Below are 11,994 nucleotides of genomic sequence, written 5' to 3'. Positions count from 1 at the left end.
GAACCTATTTCTCTACAAAGACCCTTATCCCTGCGTGGCTTCCGGGCCTTGATAAGTGGTTATCACTGTGTAAAAAAAAAGACATTCATCACGCATACATTGAGCATTGCTACTACATCAGCTTCTAGTGTCTCCTTCTTGAAGAATCTTCAAGATTTAGAGTGCCACATACGATCTACCGATCTCCAAGCTCTATCGCATCGCTGCAATATTAGCTATTTCTGCTTGTCCTACAAGTATTACCATTGAATGATGAACTTGTAGTATTAGCAGCTTCCCCGACGTAAATACCGCTGCTATAGCCGAACAGAATCAAACTTTTCACCATAAATGGCGACATATACTGGAACACAGAATGGAACGATAAAGTGTCTCTCTAAAAAACAACACTACAGCTTTATTTTAAAACTTTATTAAAAAATCAATTCAAGTAATGTTATTATGTAGTAAAGCTGACATTATTCAATGTGACCGTCTTCAGCCTCAATCACTGTCTCGATACAGGTGCGGAACTGGAAGCATGCCTTTTTCATAGCGCAGGCTGAGGCTTGTAGAATACTCGGTGGATAGCAGAGATCAGGTAGGTTTTGGCGTTGTGCGAGTTCACCTTGATTATATTCTCGATGTATGGTCAAACGACGAAGTCAAACGACGAAGTCAAACAGATTGGGGTCGGGGAAGAAGGGTTCAGTGAGAGAATGGTACAAAATCGTAGCCTGGGTCTTTTGGGGCTTGTGGGCCAGCGCCTAGTTATGCTGCTACGCCCAGGGTGTGCCAGCGATAACCTGATGCACCAGGGATTACAACTTTTTTAGCACACCCACGTACACATTGCTATGGACTTTCAAGCCTATTTCGAAGATGTGCGATGCTATGACGTGACCCTTGCTTGAAACCACACCAAACACCATAAACGTTGCCAGATACTTTATTTTTATCGCTCTGGGTACGTCCATGTTATTCGTGACAATCCCGATGCATTTTGAGAGTACTGGAAATGGTCGTGTTATAAGAGTACTGAGTCTGAGTTGTTCAGCGACGCATGCCCGATGCATGCTCATTGAACAATGTCTCTTTCATGGTAGAATGTCCGTATCGCTCTTGTGATTTGTACACAACAGGCCACCTGGTAGATATTCGGCAACAAAAAATAAGAACAGACCTCCATCAAACGGAAATGGAATAATGTCGTCTTTTCCAGGATGACAATTTTATCGGTACACCCTGTATTTTCTATTCTAATAGCTTCTTTTCTTCAATTGTTAACCCGTGAAATCTACTACGTGTTCCATTTTTATAAGCATCGTTTCAGATTAAATATAAAACTAATTTATGTAAGGAGTTAAAAATAAGTATTCTAGTATAAATATTTAGGCAACGATGAGTATTAGATGGTTTACGATATACAAGAGTGTCTTTCTATTTGGCAGAAAATCGTTCATGCAATTTTGAGAAGTAAAGATAAATTAACGGACTCGTGATTATTATTATTATTATTATTATTATTATTATTATTATTATTATAATAATAATAATAATATGTAAGGTATTTAGTATTATATGTATTATTATATCTACGAGGATTGCGAGGTTACTGGAAGTAAACCCAATATTAACTGTCTACTCTTGTACTAGATGTAAAAATATGCAGAAATTTAAATGTATATTGAACAACGATCTTTATATACAAATCCCATATTTCCATCAAAATTATTTCATATTCACGTGAGTCAATGAAGTCTAAGTGATAGTGCCTCTTGTTTAGCTGAATTGGTCGCCACCCCTAAAATATTAGTAAATGAACTCCAAAATATGACCGTCATTTCTTTTTATATTTTCATTCACTTACTTATTATTTTATTGCCGTTGTTAATATAGGTTCCTGCTTATCGATAGATAAAACTCTCGGATGCTAAGTTAGGTTATAAGAAATGTGTATTTCAGAAAATGTATAGAATGCGTTTGACGACACGGGGCGAATCCTACGATCACGAAGGCAACTTTCGTCTTTACGCCCAACTGTTTAACAAATTTGCTGATGCGGATATATACGTTCAATTATTTGGTTAGTAGATCAGTAGTTGAACGAAAAATATGCAATATGACGTGTATTCTTAAAAAAAAATAAAAATTAAAAATAAGACGCAGTTTTTTATCGGTTGCATTGTATTATGTTCGTTCATCGGCGTTTTGAATTGTTAGTAAACTTTTTCTTCATACATGGAGAAGGTAAACCTTTGTGTTTGAATTAAAAGCGAACGTAAGCTTCACATTTACAAAAAGAAATAGTCGCTTTATTATCGGGCATATCAGACCAAAGTAGGGGTTTAAGTTGTTTTAAAGACGGATTTATATTCATTAGTGATAGCAAGAAGTGAAATGAGAAGAAGGGGGAATAGGTTAAGACAAGAGAATAAAAGAATTAAGAAGTAACGGTAGGTAGAAAACGGTAGATGGGGGTTGGAGGTAGGGAAGAAACTAGGAAAAGTGAACAAACAGTTGGATATGAAGCTGGGATGAGGAAAAGAAAGTAAAAGAGAGGATAATAAGAGACTGAAAGAGAAGAATAGGGAATTGAAATAAGAAGGGTTGGGAGGTTGGGGGTGACGATGGCCGACGTGAACCAATAAAAAGTAAACGAAGAAAAAGAAGGCATAAATAGGAGGACGCTGTTGAAATAAAAATCAAGGAAAAACAGAGTAGAAGGGACAGTTTAAGAGAAAGAAAAGGAAAAATAAAGAGAAACGATCCACATACAAAAATCAATACTGCTAAACACTGTGTTTAGAATCCTTATTCCAATAATTATGGAAATCAATTACATTGTTTTCAATCTGAAACGTCTTAAACCGCCAGCGATTTTAATCATTATCACGTTGACACACCGGGTGGATTTCAGAAAGGAGTTTTTGTGCCGGACCTCATACGTCGAAATCGGTAAGTGTATTATCATAAAATGATTCCGAAAATTCTACTGGAAACATTAGTTATCTGATATTTGGTATTCAGAATTCTTTCTAAAAAGGCATCATGTATTTATGTGAAGATCACATGAAAGTTGCCTACATCCTAAGTGAATGTAATTTTTATCAAACGACCTCGATTCAAACGTAGAACACCTTACTTAAAAAGACTTATCTCTTAAGCCCGTTTCGCTGACCACTGAAGCATAATCACCTCCATAATGATCTTATTGAAATATTATCATTGTAGGACTCTGGCTGTATTTGTGGTTATTAATTATTAATCATGTTTAAGCAAATCTAAACAGACTGATTTTTCTTATCTGACATTGTACACATACAATTTAAACCTTTGAAAATACACCACGAAACTAAAATTTGAGAAATATTTATCAATTGGTATATAAAGCTAACTGCTGAAATTTGATAAATATTAGAGATATCGAAATTTACCTTTATTTACAGAAAATAAAATAAATATACCCTCCATTATTGACATTTACCGATATAAACCCCATTATTAACATTTACAAATATGCACCCCATTATTGAAATTTATAGATATACCCACACTGTTTACATTTACAGATATAACCCCATTATTAGCATTTACAAATATACCCTCCTATGATTAACATTTACAGATATACCCCCATTATTAACATTTACAGATATACCCCCATTATTACCATTTACAGATATACCCTCATTATAAACATTTACAAATATGCCCCCATTATTAACATTTAACATTCAACAACAGACCCCGCATACAAATTTATTATTTCTAGACTAATAGCCATTATTTTCTGTAACTTAAGAACGCAATTTTAAACACATTTATTTGTTATAATAAACTCCTACATTTCATCCTAGGAGGAACACCATCACACTCGCAGCATGTTTAGTAGAAGTTCCGATTTTCCTCAAAACTTAAGTCCTCCTACCATCCATCAGGAGAAAATATACACATTCTACAGATGTTGTGTTTGCAACATCACTAACTGGATCATAAACCCATAGACATAAAGTAATCTTTCCATTTCCCGATTTAAAATTAATAAATACTCAGTATTATTTGGATTAATCGGACTACTGTTCTCATCTTAGGTTTGATTTTCCCAATGTTCACGTGGATGTAATATTTGGATTTCTTGAGGTTTATTTTGTTGAACTGGAATTCGGACGGAATTTCGAACGGAACACAAACGGATGCAACAACAGAAAGCTTAAGAAAGATACACCATTTTATAAACCCCTTATGCATCCATATGGCAAGCGACCTTTGTTTTCTTGTTTTTGATCATGTTTTATTTTACATACTCTGGTATCAGCGAGTTTAATGTCAACTTCGCAGTTGCTTTTTTAATTCAATTTCAAACAAACAACATTTATTCATCAGTCAAATTCCAATATTATTATTCAATTTTTTTTTTATTTGCACACTATTATTTTCAGATTAAAAACCAAATAATTATAACTATGCACTTATGTTAAAAATATCGCAGACGTTTGTTTATATTTTGCAATAATATCACGAAGTCTTATGGAAGTTTCGCAGCAGTATTTCATAAATTCTATAAATTCTCAATCATTAATATTTAATAAACTATTATATACTTGTATGACAGAAATAGATATACGCAAGTTGTTAACAATAAAAATGAGAAACTATATGTGTGTCTGTTTCTTTGGAAGATTGTATGTTTAAGAAAAATATGTGTGTGAATGTGTGTATATATCTATCTATTTATCTATCTATCTATCCATAAATAATAAGAGAAGCACAACTGCATTAGGTGATTGAGTTCGAGAACTACGTAAAAACAAAAAGAGGTTGAATTTAAATCATCAATAGTAAATAATAGTAGAAAATATAAACCCGATAAATCACTAAGATCCAACCTGTGTTTACTTACTATATAGTGAAGTCTAAAGAAGAAATATTAAACAAAATTCTAATAAAATGTTGGAAAATTATCCACAAAATATATTAAGGGTAAAATGCAAACATGGAACGACAATTTGCATACCCTATATAAAACAACAACAAAAACAACAACAATAATAACAATAATAATACTACTACTACTAATAATAATAACAATAACAATGATAATAGTAACATCAACGATAAGAATAATAACAATAATAATAACAATAATAATAACAATAATAATAATAACAATAATAATAACAATAATAATAATATTAATAAAAATGATAATAACAATAATAATGACCATAACAATAATGATGATAATAATAATAACAATAATAATAATAACAATACTAATCAGAAGAAGAACAAGAATAATAATAACAACAACAATAATAGCAACAATAATAATAACAATAATAACAATAATGATAATATAATAGTAATATTAATAATAATTACAATAATAATAATAACAACAATAATAATAACAACAATAATAACAATAACAATAGTAATAATAATATTAATAATAATATTAATAATACTAATATTAATAATAACAATAATAGTATTATTATTATTAATAATAATAATAATAATAATAATAATAATAATAATAATAATAATAATAATAATAATAATAATGCAGAGGTTTACACCGTATATAAAAGAAGTGATCAAGGGATAAAATTTATGAAACAAATCTGAAACAGAGATTATAATATCTATATAGTATATATAATATCAATATAATATATATGATATATATCATATATAATTTAAATACTGGAAACATTATAAGAGAAATAAACGTAGGGCACTAATAAATATGTGTTTCAACCATTAAAACTTTAAAAGTTAATAATATTTTTTTTAATTTAAAACCAAGGTGACCTCAAATTTAATCAGAGGAAAACGTACTGGAGGTAAATAGAATATTTATAAATAGAATACATATAAATAGGATGGTTTTGGAAAAGAATTTTAGAACTTTAATCCCGAATAAAATCAGTTGCATAAAGAGTATAAAAATGAAAACCAACAGCAACTTTAAAAAATTAAGCCTTAACGGGATCAGTCACCACAAAATAACACATTTGCTCAAGGGGATTGGCGTAAAACACTTATTTTAAGTCAACGACAAAACATATCTCTCTTTCGCTCTCTCTCTCTCTACATTAACACATTAATATATTTTTATATACATTAATATATTTTATATGCATATAAATATATATACATATTTATAAACATATAAATATATATATATTTATATACATATGAATATATATATATATATATAATTACAGAATGTTCTCCGACTTTTTCTTTGTTTTATTCCTTCAACATGATTTTGACTACAAATCTCAAATAGTAAATATATTATTTTCATTACTAAACGTACAGAATATATGGACGTATCATTCGACCGCATTACTGACTTGCCGAACTATATAGTGATAGGCTAGAGACACGGGGAAATTTTAATAAATGCTCATTTGTATGCAGAGGCTGTCTTCACACAAGCCTCAAAAGACCAGTGATATAGATTCAATGTCTAAACACAGAAGATAATAGGTTGTTAATATCAATCGTGCACTCTACCAACAATACCCAAAGATATATATATATATATATATATATATATGTATGTATATATATATGCATATATATATACATACATTTATATATATATACATATTTATATATAATGTATATATATATACATTATATATATATTCATATATGTGTGTGTGCATGCATATGTTGTGTATGTATATGTGTATATATATTATATGTGTGTGTGTGTATATATATATATATAAAGAGCTTTTGGGAGCTTTTCGAATGGAAATACATGTACTTGTACATTCAGAATTAATAATACAATGCAACACTTTATTTAGAAAGAAAGTGACTTGTATAGGCAATACACAGAGACGGACTTGTTTGAAATACAGTTTTATGTTCCGTTTATTCTAGTATTGTCTACAATAGTCTAGATGAAGTGTATTACTTAACTCTGAATATTATAGATTTAGAAATTGGCCATGTAGAAATACACACACATCTACACACATGTACACATACATGTATGTTTATATATTATACTATCGACGTTTTAGTAGATGATAGAAATTAAAGACATAGAAAAAATATATCAGTTTATCACCAGAACAATATATAAGAAGTTCTTTACAAAGGAATACAAAAAAAGCCGTTGCTACACGAGGGAAGAGAGACAAATAAAAATAAAAAGTGTTATCACACGCAGCAGCTAATCCAAAACATTTCGTCCACGCGACCTGACACGATCTTGAACAACTCCGTAATTCGCACTCGAACACCTCAGACGATTCGACACGACACGATCTTGAACAACGCCGTAATTCGCACTCGAACACCTCAGACGATTCGACACGACACGATCTTGAACAACTCCGTAATTCGCACTCGAACACCTCAGACGATTCGACACGACGCGATCTTGAACAACTCCGTAATTCGCACTCGAACACCTCAGACGATTCGACACAACACGATCTTGAACAGCTCTGTCGTTTGAGCCTGAACAAACCCTCGACGATTCGACACGTGACGATACGATCCCGACTGAAAAGACTCAAATGATACTTAACCAATAGTAACTTCGGTAGTTACTCTCCAAATATCGCTGGTATCGTCTTTTTATAGTTGTTGGACGAACTAATTTTCGCCGTAAGTACGCCCAACTAAGACATTGGCATACAATTCTTGAGCGCTTCCGCGCATTCTCATCTCAAAAGCTAAAATAAGATTGTTAATAGACAGGGTAATTATAACCGGAAGACGGGATCGATCAATTAAAGTTAGTTTAAGAGTAGGAATGTGTTTTGCGACAGGTTTACGACAATTACGCGACGAGTTACGGACAGCTTTTGTGTTTTCGACGGTTGACAACAGTTACAGCATCGAGTTTTAGGACATCGAGATGTGGTGACATCAATTTACGATACATAGTTGATAGAACGGAGATATGGACCTTATTTCAAGTGCAACCGATATTTACAAAATGTCTCAAAGCTTGTGTTTTTTAAAATAGTTTATACTTGTTAACCTATGCCTGTAATTCGACAGCCGCCAATGCACGAAATTACAATGCGGCTAAAAGAGAAGATGAAGAAGAATAAATCAATGGTACACAAGATTGAGGTCGGCGATGTTGTCGAGCGATGAACCACGTTGTTATACCCACATACTCGCACATACACACACATTATATATATATATATATATATATATATATATATATATATGAAATAAAATGGAGGTGGAAGGACCTGGATACTCAACGTTTCGCCCGATTTATGCGGGCTTCTTCAGGAGGGATGGTCAATAACCATCCCTCTTGAAGAAGCCCGCATAAACCGGGCGAAACGTTGAGTATCCAGGTCCTTCCACCTCCATTTTATTTCATATCGTCGGATTTAATCCAGCTCAACAATCATATATATATATATATATATATATATATATATATATATATATATATATATATCATAGTCGTATTATATTTTATGGAAGTTATCTCTATCCTCTTTTTTCTAATGAGAACCATTAAAATTCCAAACATGGTTATTAATGGCATGTATAACTCACTTCCTTGAATTGTTATTTAAATATATATATATATATATATATATATATATATATATAATATTTATTATGACACTCTAGTATTGAAATTAAATTTTTCCTGTTAACTGCCGAATACTGTTAAATGTTCATGAAAAAAAAGAGGGTTTTCTTCTTCAGCTTGCAACGCTCTCGGCACATACAAAAAAATGGCAATCATTTTTCTGTTCCAGTTTCGACGTTCGTAGAAAATCCATCTTTCTTTCTTCCCACTGACACGCAAATTAACCATACGTTCGAACGGCCTCGAGCGAACAATTTTCCAAACTTTTATATCCCATCTAGAAAAAAAAGGAAGAGACAGGAAAAAAATAGCTTCACCCATCATGCCCTGCCTTCCCAAGATGCCCTTCGTATATATAAATGAGGTAGCCATCCTGTCCTTATTCTTTCCCAAAAAGCGATGCAGATACGCTCAGTAGTTTTTTTCTTTCTTTCTAACCATATACCCAACACGCCCCCCTAATGTTCGAGATCAATAAGACACTTCATAATCCTTCAACCAAGCAGGCCCCCTCCTCTCACATTGAAGCCTCTGGGGGACAACTTCTTGGGGGTTGACGTTTTCAGGTTCACTACAGTCATTCTCGTCCGTTTGTAAAGAACCACAATGTGGGACGAAGTCGAATTGGGGTGCATCGTTAGCTTCTTGGTGGATCTCGACTTCCTCCTCTTCACTGCCATCAGAGCGCACCAGCAGGGTTAAACGACACACGTCTAGGACATGCCGAGGAACGCCATTCACCATCATGTTGTTCTCCGACTGCGTTCTTGTTACGACCCCCATCCCCCAGCGAGTGGTACATTTTGCATTGGGGGGGGGCTTCACCCATACCTCCTCGCCCACTTTAATGGTAGCTCCTTCATCCTCAATTCCTACCGTTTTGTTGCTCGGATGCAGACACTTATATGCAAAGATGGCTCTATGAGGCACAGTTGTCTCCTCTTGTCTGGTTTTCGGTGAGATGTTGTACCAAAACACCGCCTCCATGGGTGAAATGTTGCTTTTTTACGCCATTGCCACTCGGCCGATACGCTGCACTAAAAATTGCCTTACTCCCCACGTATCACACACCTCTTTAAAGGCTTCTGATCGGAAAGCGGGACCATTGTCCATTAACAGTTCCTCAACCAGCCCTCTCTCCAAAAATATTTCTTCGATGACCCTTCAGCTTCTGTCCTGATCTCTCTCCATATGGCAAACTACCCTGGTCCACAGTCGACCATCGACAGATACAGCTTATGGCGATAATGGGTCACATCAATGCCCAATCGCTTCCAGTCCTCCGCAATGTGTAACTCTCCTGCTTCGTGTCTGGATGGTCCGGGGTCTATCGATTGGCACTGGCGACAGTGCTTCACTTCCTCCCTGGCCTTCTTCACGGTGGTTTCCGGGTAAAGCTCTCTTGCCAGGAATAGCGTCCGTTCCAGACCAAAGTGGTGCATTTCATGTAACTGTTTAACTTCCTCCGCTACTCAGCATACTGAGGAAACCTCATTTCTCTCTTGCAGCCAGGCCTTCTTTACCCGTGTCATCGAATCCGCCTTGTTCTTTTCTGATGGGACCAGCACTACAGATACCTTCAACTGGAATTCCTTTATCAAATCTGCAAGTGCTCCAAGCCTGCGCTTGGTCAGCATTTATATATACATACATATATGTGTGATCGTTTATGTATATTCATGTTTATTTAATTAATTTATTTGTTTATTTTCTATTGTTTTTGTTAGTTTTAAAGCAATTTTGTATCGCTATCCTAGAGTAAGTTTTATTTTGTGAACACCGTTATTTGCTATTTCTCTTCTACAGTTTAATAGATTTTGGGGTTCTTTAAATTACAGGATAGCAAATTTTTCATGAAGGCATAATTTACATTTTTTATATATAAATATACATATGTGTACATACATATATGCACATATATACATATATATATATATGTTTGTGTGTGTGATTGTTTATGTATATTCATGTTTATTTAATTTATTTATTTGTTTATTTTCTATTGTTTTTGTTAGTTTTAAAGCTATTTTGTATCGCTATCCTAGAGTAAGTTTTATTTTGTGAACACAGTTATTTGCTATTTCTCTTCTACAGTTTAATAGATTTTTGTGTTCTTTAAAATACAGGATAGCATATTTTTCATGAAGGCATAATTTCCATGGGTCGTCTAAATGCCTACACGTGGTAGCTTGTCTTATTATTTTCCATTCGACTACCGGCGAATGTCCGCTTTCTTTGAGTTCCCAGTATTTATTCGGTAGTGTTGTTTTTATACGGTGTTTTTTTAATTGTTGAATGTACATTTGTGGTCATAGTATCGTTTTTTGAAATCTAAGGGAGTCATGCATACGTAATATTTCTTGTTATTCGGGTTTTCTTTCGCAAATATTGCTGCCTGATAAACTACGCTTTTTGTTAGACATTTATTTTGAACTGGGCAAAGTGTGCAGTGATTACAGTTGCATTTATCTTGTTCGTTATTAGTATTTTTATTCATGGTATGGTTGTTCTTTTCCGGGGTTGGTTTGTTATTATTATTATTATTATTATTATTATTATTATTATTATTATTATTATTATTATTATTATTAGTAGTATTATTATTATTATTATTATTATTATTATTATTATTATTTCTGCTAGTGTTGGTTTTATTTTTGTCATGGTGTCTACTTTTTTAATTGTTTATTTTGTTGTTGTTTACATTGTTTTTATTTAGTATTTTGTTATTATGTGCTTTAATTATCATCTCTAAATTTTCGCAACAACTGTAGGATAACGTTAAGGTATATTTATTGAAGATTTTGTGTAAGGGGTTGGTTGCGGGAAAGTGTTTTTCAATAAGATCTAGAAATTTCTTGCCAAGTTTTGTTTTTACATTTGATTGTATGGGGCCGAATACCAAATTATAGTTCCTTTTCTTCTATTTTTAATTTTATTATGGCTGTTGGTGTTTTGTTGCTTATATTTGATATCGATATTTTTATCCACTATTTTTAGGGCTGTTTCGTAGATATTGGTTGACCTGTTAAATGCATTTTCATCGCTTGAGTTATTACAATACTATAAGACAAGCTACCACGTGTAGGCATTTAGACCACCCATATAAATTATGCCTTCATGAAAAATTTTCTATCCTGTACTTTAAAGAACCGCAAACTCTATTAAACTGTAGAAGAGAAATAGCAAATAACTGTTCACAAAATAAGACTTACTCAAGGATAGCGATACAAAATAGCTTTAAAACTAACAAAAACAATATAAAATAAAAAAATAAATAAATTAAATAAACATGAATATACATAAACGATCACACATATATGTATGTATGTATATATATATATATGTATATATATGTGCATATATATATATGTACACATATGTATATTTATATATAAAAAAAGGAAAAG

Source organism: Euprymna scolopes, chromosome 32 (assembly GCF_053919585.1).
Source record: "Euprymna scolopes isolate OS-2025 chromosome 32, ASM5391958v1, whole genome shotgun sequence".
Taxonomy (NCBI): Eukaryota; Metazoa; Mollusca; class Cephalopoda; order Sepiida; family Sepiolidae; genus Euprymna; species Euprymna scolopes.
This window is presented reverse-complemented; position numbering follows the sequence as displayed.